Here is a 17540-nt window from a genome sequence, read left to right as displayed (position 1 = left end):
GGTTGTGTGTGCTAAATGTTTTAGTTGAAAAACAACAAAAAAAAGAACCAACAGCTGCAGTTTTTGTGGGCTTGATATCATGCCTACTTCTGCATCAACAGAACTGCTGGCTGTTATACGTACCGGCAAAAATCGGCGCCTGTACATAGAAAGTTCGCGTACCGCTCAAAGTGTATTTTAGTAGCGGTATTCAACCCCGTGAAATCGTAAAACGTTGCTGGGATCCTAAAAAAAAAGTATAACAGAATAATAGACTCTTGCAGAAAGCCCGGCAAGAGTATCTCTCGGCGTGGTAACCATGGCAACACCGAGGCGGTCAGCCGCTGCGGGCCAATCGGGCTTTAGGCGCTTCATCTGTTGTTTTAGGGACAGTTTGTGGCCTCCAGAGCATCCGTGGCGATGACAACACACTGCTGTGTCTCGGTCTGCACGCTGTGCGGATGCACTGAAAAATCCTGGCAGTGCGTATATATGTGTACAGGGATGGGCAAAATACATGCAAATATGGATCGAAATACAAAAACAAAATACTTTGTCAAAAATGTATTTAATTACAAATCTAATTACATTTCCAAAAAAGCATTTAAGTACAAGATACAAATACAACCAAATGTATTTGGTCTCCTCCAAATACTTTTCCAAATACGTTCCTCAAACATTGCGTCAGCGACTTCAGGGCACCGGCAACGGGTTTCTGGCCATCTCATTTTAATTTTGCATCGCACACTCGGGAGTTAGTGTGCGAGGCTCTAGTAACGTAATAAAAATATAATCACAAAAAATGTAATCAGCTTAGACGTAATAGGTGAAAAAAGTAAAGAGCTTCAAGCAGATTTTTTGTCGATTACACTTTGATGTAGACCAACAAAGAACTGAGACAACGAAGACGCGCAGCACTAGCTAGAAATTTTGTTATTGTCGCAACTCGCATCAGTTACGAAAATCTGGACGACCTGCGTATTTAGAATGTTCCAGGCAAAAGTATGGATGGAAATCGGGCTGGAAAGCATCACAAGTTGTCACAGGCAACTTGTGATGCTTCGTTACCGATCACTGCCCGCTCACTTGGCTGACTCAGATGTCATCCAAAAATGCTCGGCTTCTGAGGTGGAGCCTTGCTCTGCAGCAGCTGAATTTCACTGTAAAATACAAGAAAGGAACGGCCAACGGAAATGTAGATGGCCTGAGTAGGTCTTCTTAGACTCGTGTTGCTTGATTTTCCTATGCATCTCACGGGTTACTATTTTACGTGTGGGCGAATAATGTTTGTTTGTTGTACGCATATTGTTTAAATATGGCTATATTGTAAGGTGCGTCGAGAATGGAACCGACTTTAGTCTTGTGTTGAGGCTTCATGGCACACTTTTAGGGTGATTTTAGCTGGCATATGGAAAACATAGGAAGGCCTGGCGGCTTCGGACGCAGTGTGGACACTTGCTGGTTTTGTTTGTTTTGGCCGGGGTCTACTATGTCTGAAGCTTCCTCTTGCCGCTTGAATGTTGATCTCTTCAGGCGTGAAGCGGTTACACCTCCCCTTCAGAGATCTTCCCGTGCGTGGAGGAGCTGTAATGAACGGTGTTATGAATGGCCCCCGGACCATTTCCTAATGTCTGCATCGGGCCGTTTGTTTTCGTCGAACGCCTCCCTCGTGCTCAGGGTCATCTGACTCAGCGAGCCTGGCACCATCATCTCTTCGGAGGCACGCCTGCCCAGCGAACGCACAAGACGGGCGCCGTGATATATCCAGACTTTAACGTGTACAAGTCTGGATATAGCCTCCGAAGAGGAGAAAACAACGTCTCAGGTTTCACCGCCGAAACACCAGGGCACGATCCGGGACGATGAGATCAACCGGACGCCTTCATTCAACGCGAAGACACGAAGAGTCGAATGTCGGCACGTCACGTCTCGGCCCCGGACGGTGTTTTGACCAGCTGCGTGAATTCCAACGAGCCGGTGTTTTGGAGAGACTCCCGGCGACGTCTAGACCGACGGTGAAGTGTTAACGGCGGCTGAGTGTGCGTAATCATGGAATGTGGGGCGGTGTTTGAACTGGACACCTTTCTGTGATTGGCCGACTATCCTCCGATGTGGGGATCCCTACCTAGGGACCTAGGGAGAACGAAGTGTTTAAAATGAGCGAACTTTGAGAAGCAAATGTCCTCTATTTTCTGGTCTTGAACCAACTGTACAAATGTAAATTAAACGTCTATCGAAAAGTAACCCGCTTCCGAGGTCCGTCTTCCTGATGTCCTGGTCGGTACATGGCTCCGGCGGAGCCCGACAACAAGGACTACCCTGGGTTCGCAACAGCGCGTGAAAGTCAAAGCGCCGAGCTCTAATTGGAATTAGTGCGTAGGCGGAAAGCCTTCGTCTCAACTAGCTCTTCGAACGCTTTGGAACGCAAAACACCGGCGTCGGGCGTTCAAACTCGAGACACTGGAGGGGACCATTCGGCGTCCTTGTGCGCTCTGACTGGAGGGAGACAGCGGAGTAGAGGAGGGAAGAGTTCCTCGAGAGCGCACGACGCGAGAGCCCCAAGAGGGCTCAACCAGAGCACTCGTCACGAGAGCGCTATCGGAGCCGATGAATGGGTTGTAGGCCGCGATCATTCACTCTCTCTCTTTCGCTCTCTCTTTCTCTCTATTTTTTTATCTTGCAACAGAAGCCACACGCTGGACAAAATTGTACGACGCGTCGGAAGGATGGCCGAATCCAACCATAGCCTCTAAGATTCATATCGGTGCGCAACTCTAGGTCTCCGAAACCATTGTGTACAAAATAAATTTGGCCTGGATTTTTTTTTTTTTTTGCATCCCTTTGTGTGCGTCGTGAAAAGGTTAGTTGATTGGGCTATGAATAGCCATATTGGGTTATGTGCTTGTTTTTGGCATCGGAATCTGCTCAAGGCCATACCTTGGGTTACTTTTTGGGATATTTTCAAGTCGTTGCTTGGAATCGGCAACAAAAATGCACTCAACTTAATTTGGGCCACTAAAAACACAAGTCGAGATTTAATTTTTAATATACAAAATGTCATCGTATCCACAAATTCTAAAAGCAGTTAAAAAAATAAAAAAAATAAACATAAAATTGTTTTAACAATTGCATTTAGCCGGCAGAACACGACCTCTCGAATATTGCCTTTTTCATTGAATGGGGGCCTTTGGGTAGCACTGTAGTAGAAAATACCATCCTCGAAATTTTCCGCGGCTCGCACATCCGCTCCCCTGAGTCGCGCTCAACTGATTCGTTTCGCGGTGCTATCGTATCGAACTAATAAATAGAGATGGCGCAAGCGGTCGCGACGCCAACTGCCGCCAACGAACGAGCAGACGCCGCCGAGAGCCGGCGTATTTAGCAGACAAGGAACTGCAGTTCCTTGTTGTTACCGCGCCTGTTTTTGTTTCTGCGACAGTCGCCGCCCGCGGAACGCGCTCCGCTTTTGAGTCGAAAAGATTGTCTGCTAAGACGCCGGCTCTCGGCGCCGTATGCTTCTTCGTTGGTGGCGTTCGTTGCGCCATCTCTTGTCTCCTGTGCGGAACGGCGCCGTGTTGTTTGCAGACCGGTGCCGCCGCTGCGTTTCCATAGGAGCTAAGCCTTTTTCTTTCTTTACTTTTTCCTCAGGTAAGTTCGCTCTTTGTAAATTTTAGAAAAAAAAAATGCACCATCTGTGGGCAACGCTGCACAAAGTCGTATCGCGATAGGTTAAGAAACCGAATTTTCCGGTCGATTTAAAGAGCCTGGCGTGTCTTTGTTTCACCCTGTAGATTACGATACAACTGACAACTCTTCACATTAATGTTATATTTGCGCAATTGTAAGCCTCGATAGAATACGTTTAGTTGTATTTTGTTCACAGCGATCAAAGTTTTATTGGGAAGAATGCCTGTTTATTATATATTTTCAGAGAAAAGGTCATGATAATTTATACAGCATTAATAAACATATAAGCCAAGGCCGAGTTTCCCTATTGTAAATCTGGATTTTAACATTGCGAAGGAAACTCGTTTATATAATTGAAATAAATAACTTCCCTTTATTTTATTTTCTAAAAAAAAAGTTGACGAAGGAAGCAAACAAATAAAAATAAGTCGGGTTTGAATGCCCTCAGGATCTTCGCTTTTGCCATAAAGACGGCAAAACTTCTGAAGAGATGTATCGAGCTCAACTAATGGGAAATTGACCGTTAGTAATGCAGGCAGTATAACAAGAGAACAATGATATGTATCACGACTCCTCCCTCCGCGCTCGTAGATGACAAGTGTCGAAGACGTGCAAACCTTAGAATGCGGACATTGATTTTAAAATAGAAATAATGGAGAAGATGCAAGCGAGCTAGTGAACTTTCAACATCTTAGAGGAGAAATATCTTGGAGGAGAAAAAAGGGGACCTCAGTGTGTGTTGTCCTTTTTTTATAACCTCTGATGTTTATGATGTGACTGATTTTATTTCAATAATAATAGTTATTACATATTAATAATACATATATACCTTTAACTTAATTTACACACCATTTATTAATATACCATCAGTGACTGAACAATGAGCTAACTTGGAAAAACATACACTGACGTCATATCATTATTACATTTAAAATGGTAGTATTATACACACTATATGCGTAACTTTTACGTTTAATAAGCGCTTATCCTGTTCTTATTGTATATACAGATATTTATTAAGGTGAACATAATATCAATGGCGAAGAAAGGCATCAAGTGTCCCTGGTGGATTGATAATATTGAGAAGCAACATGACTTTGGCTCACCAAGTGCCCTATTCGTTTTGTATTTTGGCAAGACTCACGAAGGATGCACTGAATATAAAACAAGCAGTGCTTCACTCGATGCTTCGTCACTGATAAGATAGCCTCGCTCTCCGATCTGTGTCTCAGAATGGGATCGAGCTCGTTGACGCACGCAGCTGAGTTGAGACACTTCTGCATGATCACCGAAGCAGCGTCACCACCTGGAAGTCTCATTTTTAACCTCACGAATGCGACATAGTAGATTATACCAAAGAGACAAGTGACAAGCACTGTGATGTAGTGGTACCGGTAGCGATGCACTTGGGACAGCGGAAGAGTTGCCATCGCAATGCAAATGACGAGACGTAAGAAGACAAGGACGTTGGGAACTCGAATGGTCCTTGTTGTCTTCGACATGGACCGTCTCAGTATGAGCAACGCCACCACGCTCGCGATGTCCCACGTTGTCTCGAACAACACGCAGGCTTCAATGAGAAACGTCACAGAACCAGTCATTGTGTACAACAGGGAGAGCACACAGCGCGTTATGATGGAGGCCAGCGGGACCGCGGTGTTGACGTGGATGTAGGACAGGAATGACGCGAGGTGTCCTTGCCTGGCCGCAGCGAATGTGATCCTGGCTGAGACAAATATCTCTGCGCAGGTAGATCCGAAGAGGCTCAAGGATATGATTAGTGGTACCAGGACGCTCAGGGAAGGACCCCAGGTTGACCTGATGAACGCGACTGCGATGGCGTCGGATGCGACGATGGTGTCGGCGTCCATGACTATGAAGAAGGCTAGGTTTGTGAGCAAGTAGGCGACTGTATTGATCACGACACTGGAAAAGACAGCTAGGGGAATGTTCCTCGTCGGATTCTTTACCTCTTGTGCGATGTTGTTGACAGCCCTCCTGCAATAAAACATTGAATTGCAACTCTTACACTTTTTCAGTTCTCGGACATTTGCGGGGCACTTAAACCGCCGGTGTTCTCTTGACGCCCCCACAAAAATATGCACTGACAACCTAGCGATGTTTTATGGCGAATGGCACCTAGAGGGAGCATATCGCCTAACTGAGCATATCGCCTAACAACGTCCAACCGCGGACATTCTATACATCTCCTAAGTCATCACTATAACAACCTGCTGGGGTATCTTGCAACAGTGCTTACGATGACCACCTAGGAATGCTAGGTTTTCAGACAAGGGAAGTTGTAAGAGGGATAACTATAGGATATGCCCCTAAAAGGATATAAAACGTCAGAAACCAAGTTTATAAAGGGAGTATTGCTACTACTTTGCAGTTCCGTATTTTCGTCTCCCCGTACGGTGGACTACTGCCAAGACTACGCAGCATCATCGTATAGTTCTAGGCAGTACGCAGCGATGTTGCGGAGAGAGTTAATAACATTTAATAAACAACATGTTCTTCCTTACTTCCCGAAACGTCCCTTTACCGTCTACCAAAAAAATTTAAACTATCGTTTTTAAATCACTGCATTTTATGCGTTATACTTCGCAGATAAAGGTGCAAGTTCATATTTTTGTATAAGAATAAATTTTCAGTCAATTTATGAAACGACAACAAAAATATTCAAATTTTAAGACAATGAAACATTGGTGGCATTGTTTTCTGAAGGAAAACCTCACCAGCGTGAAAAATTCCCGTCCAGCTTTCGTAATATATATTTGCGAGATATTAATAAGACAAAGTAGCAAATTAACTTACCGTCCTGAGTATGTGTATGCAGCACAATAAAAGGCTGCTGCAACATCGCCCAGTGAAATGTTGCCACTTGGGTATCATGGATCTTTCATGTGGTTCACTTCTGGGATAGAAACAAAGAAGAACATTAACCGAATGGACATTCCAAGGGCATCAACTTTCCATTCTCTCTTCCAGAAGCTGTTTATGGGCTAGGGTTCTGGTGGATTTTTCGTGTGCGCCAACAAAAACTCAGGTCCGAATTTGATGCAAAATCGCTTTATTTTATGCAAATGTTTATGCGTCTCATCACTTTGATATGCACTTTCAGTAGATTAGGTATCAATAGGCACCATTTTCAAGATCAGTAGACTCGAGTCACCACGGCCGGCGGGGGCCGTTATCGCCGCTCCGGAGGAGCTCATGAGTCTGCGTCCGATTGCTGTCGCTGCCGGAAGAAGAATGACTCGGCCACCGATCCCCCAAGCATAAAGTAAAGGTGTGTGTTTTCAGGTCTTCCTCGTTAGTCCCCTTTTCGAGAGAGCAGTAGCACCGAACCCTACAGTATCCATCTTACGCAGTGGTTAAGACACAGAGTTTCAGGCACTTTATGACCGAGCACAGTTTAGAAATCTTCTGGACCATAATAAAAAGAGAGACTTTTTTATATACGATTTGTCCAATAAATATACCAGAGCCTACACGAATCATTCTCAGCGTGTAGTGGGTCGTCTCAAGCCCCTGTAAAGCCCGTGTCCCACTGGAGCGACAGACAGAGACAAAAGACAGCGACAAGCCTCAAACCCATGCAGCATGCTCGCGATGGTACATTTGGCAGGTGTTTAGTCGTTCGGTGCTCGTGAAGTAAGCACGAGCAATTGCAAGCCTGCCAAAGATACCCTCGCGTGCATGATGTTCGTGTTTGAGCAGAGCCTCTTTTATTCTACAAAGCCTCTCAAATCGCAAAATACTCTGGTTTGAGGCTTGTTGTTGTCTTTTGTTTCTGTCTGTCGCTCTAGTGGGATGCGGGCATAAGACGGCCATGTTAAAGGAGTTCAGAACGACATCCTCTGAAGAACCGGAAAACCAGGTCGTTCTTACACGCCTATCGGCGTGCGCTGGTTCGCCGATCACGCAAAGGAGTTCATTTCGAAGACCTTTGATGTGCCCGTGTGACAGGTATTTTGTTTAATCACATATTGGCTTCGTATGGTTATTGGACACATTTATATATTGTTTTAACAATAGTACCTGAGATGTCAAGAAACTCAGGCTGTCGTGTTTGAAATGAAGTTTGAAGTTTATTTGGTTTCTCACGGGCCAGGCCCGGTAGGGAGGTAGAGACAAAAGGCATTTCTGCCTGACTGGGCCTCTACCCCCCACAGTTCATTACAGCACAACTTGCATTAGTTGCCATATACGTAAAAAAAGTAAACAAAATACATACATCTACATAGCTACAAACATGCACACTTGTTACACAAAATCTATCCTCAGATGAATATAATATTTCAAGAAATAAGAAAACAGTTTACAAATCGCTCTGAAATTCTAAACCTAGCTAGATAATGCCACACAAAGTTGACTATCATTCGTACGACATTCATTCGTAATCACTGACGTATAAAAAATAAACAAAGGGGCAAAAAAAAAGAAAGAAAAGAAGCAAAATAAATAGGAAACAATTCACAAAACGTTTTAAAATTCTAAACGCAGCTAGATAATGTCACACAAAGATGACTATCATTTGTACGACATTGATTCGTAATCACTGACGTATAATCACAAAATTATCGAAGGAGCAAGAGAAAAAAAAGAAAGAAAATCACAAAAGATATGTACACAAAAGGTTACAGCCATGTAACAACCACATTCGTCATTGCAACACTGGTAGGCGCAAAAACAAAACAATTTCTACTACGCGTAATATATATCGTTGTGTACAAGGGTGTGTCTGATGTTACTTTTATATTTATTAAATGATACTGCAAAATCAGTACGCCCTTCAAAAATGTTTAGTAATGTAGGAACCTGATAATTTAGTTTTTGTTTTCCATAATTTGTCCTGACCTTAGGAGCCTTGTGTTTGGCGTTTCTGAGAAGATAGGGTTGCGATGGCACTTCATCCATTCGATAGAGTTTCTCTTTGTATATTGTCTGCATAAGTTTAAAGTAATAAATCTGGTTTGCTTTAAGCATGTTATGTTTTGCAAAATATAGACTGCTATAAAAATCACGAACATTTCCTTGATAGTTTTCTAAAATGCGCAGAACCTTTTTCTGGAGAATGATTAATTTGCTATAATTTGTGGAAGTGGTTGTCCCCCATGCCATAATTCCGTAACAGAGTTTTGAGTAAAACAAAGAGTAATATAAGTTTTTAATAAGCCATTTTGGTAATAAATTTGCTATTTTATATATACAGCCTAGTGTTCTCGATAGGTCCCCTTTTAATTTGCTCACGTGAGTGTTCCAAGTAAGTGTTTCATGAAACCAGACGCCAAGAAACTTTTGTTCTATAACCTGAGATATGGGAATGCTATTATATATCAGATGTATTACACTATTGTCGTGCTTATTGATAGGTCCAAATATAATGTACTTTGTTTTGTCCACATTTAGTTTAAGCGTGTTTGTTTCCAGCCAGTCTGAAAGTTCCTGAAGATAATCATTTGCCTGTTGTTCTAAGGACACTTTTGTATTGCTGCAGAAGAAAACATTTGTATCGTCAGCGTACATCACCATATGTGGGGAATTTGGGATGTCTGTTATATCATTTATATATATGAGAAAAAGTAGTGGCCCCAGTATGGAGCCCTGGGGCACTCCATGTTTTATTTCTAATTGCCGAGAAGCTGCGTTATTGACATGTACAAACTGTTTACGATTTCGGAGGTAGGACTTGATTAGGTCAGACGCTACGCCACGTACACCACAAGTTTGAAGTTTTGACAGTAAAATATTGTGTTGTATCGAATCAAAGGCCTTGCTCAAATCTAGAAATAACCCGAGTGTATATAGTTTATTTTCGATGTTGGTTATAATTATGTCTTTAATATTCGTAAGAGCAAGCTCAGTCGATTTGTCCTTTTGAAAGCCATATTGGGACCTAGTGATTACGTTGTATTTTGAAAAAAAACCTTTGTAATCTAACGTTTATCACGCTTTCAAATATTTTTGAGAAAATTGGCAAAACAGATATTGGTCGGTGTTTTTCTAGGTCATTTTTGTTTCCCCCTTTATGCACCGCACTAACCCTTGCGACTTTGAGTTCGTCTGGATATATTCCTGTTTGCAACATGTTGTTTATAATATGTGCCAGGACTGGGCTTATTATATTTGACATCATTTTAACTGGCAAAGGTTTTATTTCGTCAGCCCCAGCCGCTACACTCGTCTTTATATTTTTTATCAAATTACTAACTTCGCATGGGGAAGTTGGCTCAAGCATTATAGAGCTTGAGATATTTGAAGTTCTATTTGTGGAAGTGATTTTGCTGTCAGTTTCGCTTTCTCGCGGAGCACCAACGTTTATAAAATGCTCATTCAGTGTATTTGCAAGTTCTTCACCACCTATATTTCTACCGTTTATGGTTATGTTATCCACACCACACCGGACGTAGTCTTTATTTGTTAAGCTATTAACCGTTTCCCACTGTTTCTTCGGGTTATTGTAAATACTATCAAACTTGCTCAAAAAGTATTCAGATTTTTCCCTTTTAAGGTCGGAACTAAGCTTATTCCTGATTTTTTTAAAATTCACTCAGCAGCGCTTTATCACGCGACCTCACGAAACAATGGTACATGTTATTTTTTATTCTAATTCTCTTGTATAGGTCGTCATCCACCCATGGCTTACGGAGTTTGGGTTTTGACGTTTTTCCCTGTACTATAGGGAATGCACAATCATATAACTTCTTAAATTCACCTAAAAACTTGCTATAAGCAGTGTCCGCGCTTTCTTCTAAGTAAACGTCTGTCCAATCAAAACTCTTAACGAGTTCATGAAATATGCTAAGTGTTGTTTCGTTTATTTTTCGGTAGCAGTAATTAACTGGGTCAATTTTTTTGCCTTTTTTCGGACGGCGGCTTAGGCAGAAAATGGGCAGGTGGTCGCTAATGTCCTGTGTGCAAATTCCAGGGTATAGTTCAGTTTGGTTAATGTTTGTTATGCATACGTCTATTGATGTGGCACTCTCACTTGTTATTCTGGTTGGTAGCGATATCACGTTTGAACATCTATAGGACAGAATGAGGTCATTTAAATCGGTCGCGTGAGACTCATTTGCAAGTGTGTCGATGTTTATATCACCCATAACCATGAAAGAGTGCTTCGTTAAACAAAGAAAATTAAGCAAGTTGTCAAAGAAATCAAGAAACACAGATTTGTTTCCCGTGGGTGGTCTATATGCAGCAACAACAAACATTGTTTCCATGCGAACAACTAGACACTCAATATCTGCATTGATTACAGAATATTCGTCCACAACAGTAAAATAAATAGAAGACTCTAGATATATCAAAATTCCACCTCCTCGTTTTTTATCTCGGTTTAAATTTACGCAGTTGTAATTCGCAAAACTCGGCGGTATCTCGTCTTTTCGCAACCATCTTTCCGTGAACAACAAGGCATCAAAGCGCAAGCGAAGGGAATCAAAAAAGAAATCAAGGGCGTCTTGTTTCCTTCTTATACTTCTGGTATTTAGATGAATTGCAGAAAAACATGGCTTGTAATTTCTGTATTTATCATTGAATTGCTCACTATTAAAGTATTTACATGACTCAGCATACATAAAGGTGAGGAAACGGTATCAAATGACGAGTGCAAAAAAGTCTATGCCATTCTTTCCAAATCAGCCGTACACAGAATCCTTAAAACATTCAAGCCATCATCCTTACGCGCAAACACTTTCCCACCCGTAGTCCAGACGTACTTCCACCTAACGTCTTTCTTTTTAGCAATAGCTGCCCCCAGCAGTTGTTTGCTTTGACGTGTTAGGTGCTCATTGACGAACACAGGCGTCGTCGTCCTAGCCAAAGTGTAACCAAGGGCTGCAGCAGTGAGCTTCTTCTTTTTTGCCTTCATAAGTACAGCATTTCTCTTCGTGCGTTGTATGAAGCGCACGACGATGTTTTGCTCGCCTGGTTTTGGTGTTGGTACCCTATGGCAGATATCTATGTCTGAATTTGAAATTGGCTCTTCCAGTACGTCACCAATCATTTTGATGACGTCATAGGGATTGCCCCCCTCAGGCACTCCTTTTATCTCGAGGTTATTTGAGCGTTGGTACTGCTCTAAGTCCTCAATCCGCTGACTCAGTATTTTATTTTCATCTTGCAGCTCACAGTTTCTCTTAGTCAGTTCCTGGATTTGCTTCCTTAGCTGTTTTACGTCGCTTCCAATCGACTCAACTTTGTCGCAAGTGTCGCTGCAAAACTTCGTACTTTCCTTTAAACTACGTAAGTCGGCTCTCAATTCGCGACGAAGGTCGTCGAGCGCCTTTGCAAACTCCCTAGATTCCCTAGCTTCCTTGCCGTCCTTAGTCATGACGGCCAGACAGACACAAGAAATACACGGTAAGCTGTGTTCGGCAGCAGTGCATACAAACAAACTATTCGGGGTGCGAAAAGTCTCTCACCTGCGAGCAGAGTAGAAATGCTTATAACAGTGCCTGTGTTGCACCGCTGCCGAACTGAGCACGAAGCGGCGACCGTCGCTCCTTTAGTAGACGATGGCAGATGTCGTGGCCCGTGTCCTCTTGGGTACGCTGTCTTCTCCCAGCACGTGCGTCGTCGATCACGCTGTTGACGGTCAAGCGATGACGTTGCCGATCCTAGCTTCAGTGTGGGCGTATCTGCGAGCAGAGTAGAAATGCTTATAACAGTGCCTGTGTTGCACCGCTGCCGAACTGAGCACGAAGCGGCGACCGTCGCTCCTTTAGTAGACGATGGCAGATGTTGTGGCCCGTGTCCTCTTGGGTACGCTGTCTTCTCCCAGCACGTGCGTCGTCGATCACGCTGTTGACGGTCAAGCGATGACGTTGCCGATCCTAGCTTCAGTGTGGGCGTATCTGCGAGCAGAGTAGAAATGCTTATAACAGTGCCTGTGTTGCACCGCTGCCGAAGATGAGCATATACTTACAGTTAAACGCAAGAGCCACCAAAACGTTCGCCGTATAGGGAGGTGGGCAGCTGCGATAGGACGATGCTCAGCATGTAGCTCGAAAAAGTCAAACCCTGGAGGGCCGCGTTCACGGGGTCCGATATGAACAAGAGCCAGGCGTGAAAAAACGGGACGACGCCGCCGAACTTGCCCAGCCACTTGCAGCCGGCGATCAGGTAGGTGTAATCACTGCCGGCGGCTGGTAGAAGAGCTCCAAGCTCCGCATAACATAGCCCCCTGAAAAACGCCAACAAGAACAATCAAAAACAACAACAATATCAATAACAGAGAAAAAATATAAAATCTATTTGAATCGGTGATTGCTGAAAGTTTTACTCTCAGAAAACGCTGTTGAAAGTTTACTTTTTGTAAAACGTTGTAACTGAAATTCGAATCATAATTTTAAATTCTGAATTTAGGGACCTGTTATTTCAAGGACTTGCACCCTGAAAAACCTGCAGCGTTTAGTTTCCCACAAAGCACATGCAAGAGCCAATCGCAGCCATCCACGGAGAGATCTAGCTGAATGATTGGGCTGAAAATATGTTAGGACTTCAAAAATCGGTCTCCATCGATTGCAGCGATTGGCTCGTCTCAGTGCTTCGCAAGGAAGTAGACGCACCGGACTTCTTAGACTTTGAAAATATATAGCCCCCTGAAAATGACAAAACATCAACAACAACAACAATAACAACTGCAACATATTGTTTTTATCAGTGACTGTTGAATGTTTATACTTTCATAAAACGAGGTTGAATGTTTACCTTCATAAAACATGGTTACTTAAAGGAGTTGTGCAACAGTTCAGTGCTTTGCTTGAATAATTTGGGAGTTGGTTTCTCGACTTTCTTGAAGTAAAGAACCAAAACCCACTTGCCTGCATGTCCTAGTTTTTATTTTAAAAATGGACAAAGATTGGGGTTTTCAGCACCTCTCAACTCCTTCACCATCTTCCGAATCACGTGCGCTCTGACGTCAATCAGGGTCGCGCGGGGTTCCGGTGAAGCTCTCTCTCTAGAGCCATCAGTGAGCAGCGAGAACTCATCCGCTCGCGACCGCGTGACCACGTGCTCTTGAGCACCACGCGAACAATATGGTGAAAGGAGGAAAGTCTCATCCGGGTCCGGCCATAAACGTCCGGCTCTGCCCCCGTCCCCCTCCGGCCTCTGGCGGCTGTTCGCGATAGCAGATGGAGCTTACGGTTTTGGGGACCTAGGATAGATGGCGCCATTAAAACTCCACATAAGAAAAGTGCTGTCGATGATACCAGGTTTCTGACGCATTTGTATTTATGTTGGAACGACAAGATTTATAGAAAAATTACCTTTTATCGAGCAGGTGTTCGCACAACTTCGTATCTTTCTAGAAGACCCCCATTGGCGTCATGGCGCGTGTTTCTCATGGTCGCCGCTCGCGGCTGCAGGCAGGGAAATATTCTAAGTTTTGCCTCGCGATTACGCGGCGGAATCGTAGCACTTCGATGAAAGGAGGTGTGTTTTCTGTTCTTTGCGACAAGATAAACAATGTCAAAAGTAGAAGATGCAAATTCGTTTAACGTTAAAATCGTTGCACAGCTCCTTTCAATTGTGATCATAATTTAGCTTTTGAAATAATAGGACCCGGTATTTTAGCAATTTAGCACATTTTCTCGGGAAATTCTTATCTGAGATTTAAAAAAAAAATGCATTACAGCATTGGCGAGTGCCTTATTCACTCGTCTGTCTTTTTTCGTCATTGATGAACATTGCAAGAGTTTAATAGTATACATATTAATAGTTTAGGGATGAGTTGTACGTTCTATGTAAGAATATTGTTTATCTGTGTCACGCGTACCGTTTCTGATTCGTGCATACAGGAAAGGATCATGGGTTCTCGTGAAAATATATGTTTCAAGACTTGAAAATGTCCTTACAATCTTGGAATCGCTCTTGGTATACCGTACTATGAGCATCTTTGATTGCTTGACAAAGTGAAAAGCTACTGTTTAATTTCTTTTTGTGCAGATCTTTTAAGGGGAAAATGTAATGTATAATAAATATACCGGCTTTAAATAAACTAGTGTAAAATGTTACGTTTATAAGTACCAATTATATTTAATCGTTGATAAAGTGAACATATTGGCATCTGCCGGGTATTATAATGAATATTATTAGGCGGTTGGGGATATATCGGTGGTCTGCTGAATAAGGGATTTTAATTCAAATACAAATCCTGAGGTCAGGGACGTCAATTCGCCAATCATAAAACAAACTAAACTCGCATTTTTCTAACGCATTTTGGTAGTGAAAGTTACGAAACATAAAGTAATGGCATCTTGAAGGACAATCTCCGAGACCGTTCTGTCTCATGGCTAAGGAATTGCAATAATTTCGTTTTGGGCTGTCGCCAGAATGTACCTCCAGAAGCGGTGCTATTTTGGTGTTCACATAATGTCTCATTGAGACAAAATTCTTGTATCCTGCAAACCCTTACCTATAAGGGTGAGGACTCCGGAGACTGACCAAAAACGAGGACGACGCGGATGGAGCCAGAATTTCTAAACACAGTGCTGGGCGTCACAAAAATGTTAGAATCTGCTAAGCAGAGGGCAACTCGAATCAGATATCGCCACAACTCTAGTTCTGTGATTTTGCAAAGCTGATTTATTGCGACCCACGGCGCGAGGAAACGCCAGGCATTACCAACCGCAAACTAGTTTAGCGTTATTGGGACGTTAGTATCATACAATGAATGATAAATTAGAAACTTGCTTACACAGTTATAAGCAGGTACACAAACGTCAGATATGCAATATTTCTTGTCGTAAATACAGAGTGGCATAAGCAGCTAGAGAGACTGACGCTAAAGTAAGCCGGATATCTTTACGACTGCACGTGGGCCACCGAGCTTTCATAAAGAAAGTACCTAAATGGTTAAATTAAAAAAAAAAAAATACAGAACATCTCCAACATTTTCAATGACGGGCTCCAACGCTGAAGGTTCACTATCCCGATAGTCGAGCTTCTTAGGTCGTAGTTCGATAGGCACAGCAAGTGAACGTCTCTTTGTCGTTTTCTTTACACCAAATTCTTGCCGCGCATATCGAAACGTGGAGTCACAGTCACTATTCTATGGTGATTAGCACGATCATCTGCCACGGAGCACGCCGCCAAAAAATTCAAGATTGTTATTCTAAACTTTTTTTCAAAAGCATAGTTGCTCACCGAAAGTTCACGAGGCAAGGTTCACCATTAAACTTTTAATGAAAGGAAAAGCTTATTGCGTGTGGATGCCTTTTTTTTTGCTGCATTTTTATTAAGCCATTTCGCTTATAACACCCTATATACATGTTAATGATAACATTCTAAATAAGAGGAGATGCATACCAATGACGGCACCGATGAGTAGAGCTGTATCACTGAATAGTCCGACTTCTCTTTTTATACGAGGAGTCTGAGCCCCAAGGTCCTTGGTGACGTTTTGAGAATCGCTCTTGTTAACTGTGTATCTGCTGGGGTCCTTAACCAAGAATTGTAGAATTGAAAAAAAAAAAAAAAAAAAAAAAACGTGCGATACTTTGTTGCCAGTTACTTTGTATTTTGCGAGAAGTGGAGCATTAAACCTGGTTCACACACTCGTGACTGCTTAGGATCGTATATCACACGGCGACCGTCCGGTAGCCGTGGAACTCTTGGCATTTCCGTATATTTCCTATCTTTTCTGCCCATTGTTTTTTTCTTTCCTGGCTGTGGTTTTTGTTTTTGATGTCGGTATAGACGACAGTTTTCTTTATGATTGTCGGTACAGTCGTAAGATATATGAGAAAGAACAGCCCGTCATGCTGATGGGAGGACCCGCCTGTCATTGAGGACGTTCCGCTTTAAACGCTCGAACTCGGAAGTCTAGGTTTTTGTTTCTTCACTCTTCGAGAAATCGAGAGATTATAGGAGTTATGGAAGCTGCAGTGTAAAAAAAGGTCAACCGGGATTTTCCCGCTCACATTTCTCTCTACGTCTGATCTCGGGAATACCGTAAAATCTTCGCTCTAGTCAAATGCAGTTCGAGGGTTAGCTTATAGACGGCGCCAGCGTGACTGCGTGCTCTCTGGTCGTTAGAGACCAGAAGAACTCGCGGTTTTAAGCAGACGAAAGCTTATGAATATTCTTACCCATGATTGCGCTGTTGCTTGTGAGGAGGCAGCGGGGCTACTCTGATCTGATGAAATTTCTCACAAAATGCCTTGATAAACGTCTTTCCAGTAACCTGCGCCCATAGGGCTTTGCATAAAGGGGGGGGGGGGGGGGGGGAAAAGCACAACATAATCAATTCAAAACACGAATATAAAAGAAATAAAACATGAAAGCACATATTACGGTTGCTATACGTTTAAGTAAGTGGTAAGAGAAGCTCTGAAACCAGAGGATTCTTGGATGGTTACAATATTATGAGGAAGGGAGTTCCATTCGTATGTAGCTAACTGTAATGGTGAGCATTTAAAAGGTTTGTTTGTAAAGAGACGAAATGAAGTTCTTGGGAATTGTCAGTACGCGCGGAAATATGCAGCGCAGCCCGGCAATACAGTTCTTTCTTCGATGGGCAGTGGTAATACAAAGTATGTAATGATGAAAGTCTTGAGATTTTCCTTTTGTTCGCAAGGGGTGGTAGTTCAAGTTTTTCCTTTAGTGAGCTGATGCTTGTGCGCGCGTAGTTTTTAAGAATGAAGCGTGTGGCTCCGTTTAACGCTAATTTCAGTTTTTGTGTCAAATAAAACTGATGTGGATTCCATATTATAGAAGCGCATTTGAGTTGAGATCGAATTAGGGCGGTGTATGCTACAAGCTTTGTTTCCTAGTTGGCCATGTGAAGATTTTGTCTTTGAAAACCGAAGCTTTCATTTGCTTTTGTACTTATGTGATTGATGTGGGCTTCCGAAGAAATG

Source organism: Ixodes scapularis, unplaced genomic scaffold, assembly GCF_016920785.2.
Source record: "Ixodes scapularis isolate PalLabHiFi unplaced genomic scaffold, ASM1692078v2 PGA_scaffold4__175_contigs__length_147842914, whole genome shotgun sequence".
In the NCBI taxonomy this organism is placed as follows: domain Eukaryota; kingdom Metazoa; phylum Arthropoda; class Arachnida; order Ixodida; family Ixodidae; genus Ixodes; species Ixodes scapularis.
Note: the sequence above shows the minus strand (reverse complement) of the source record.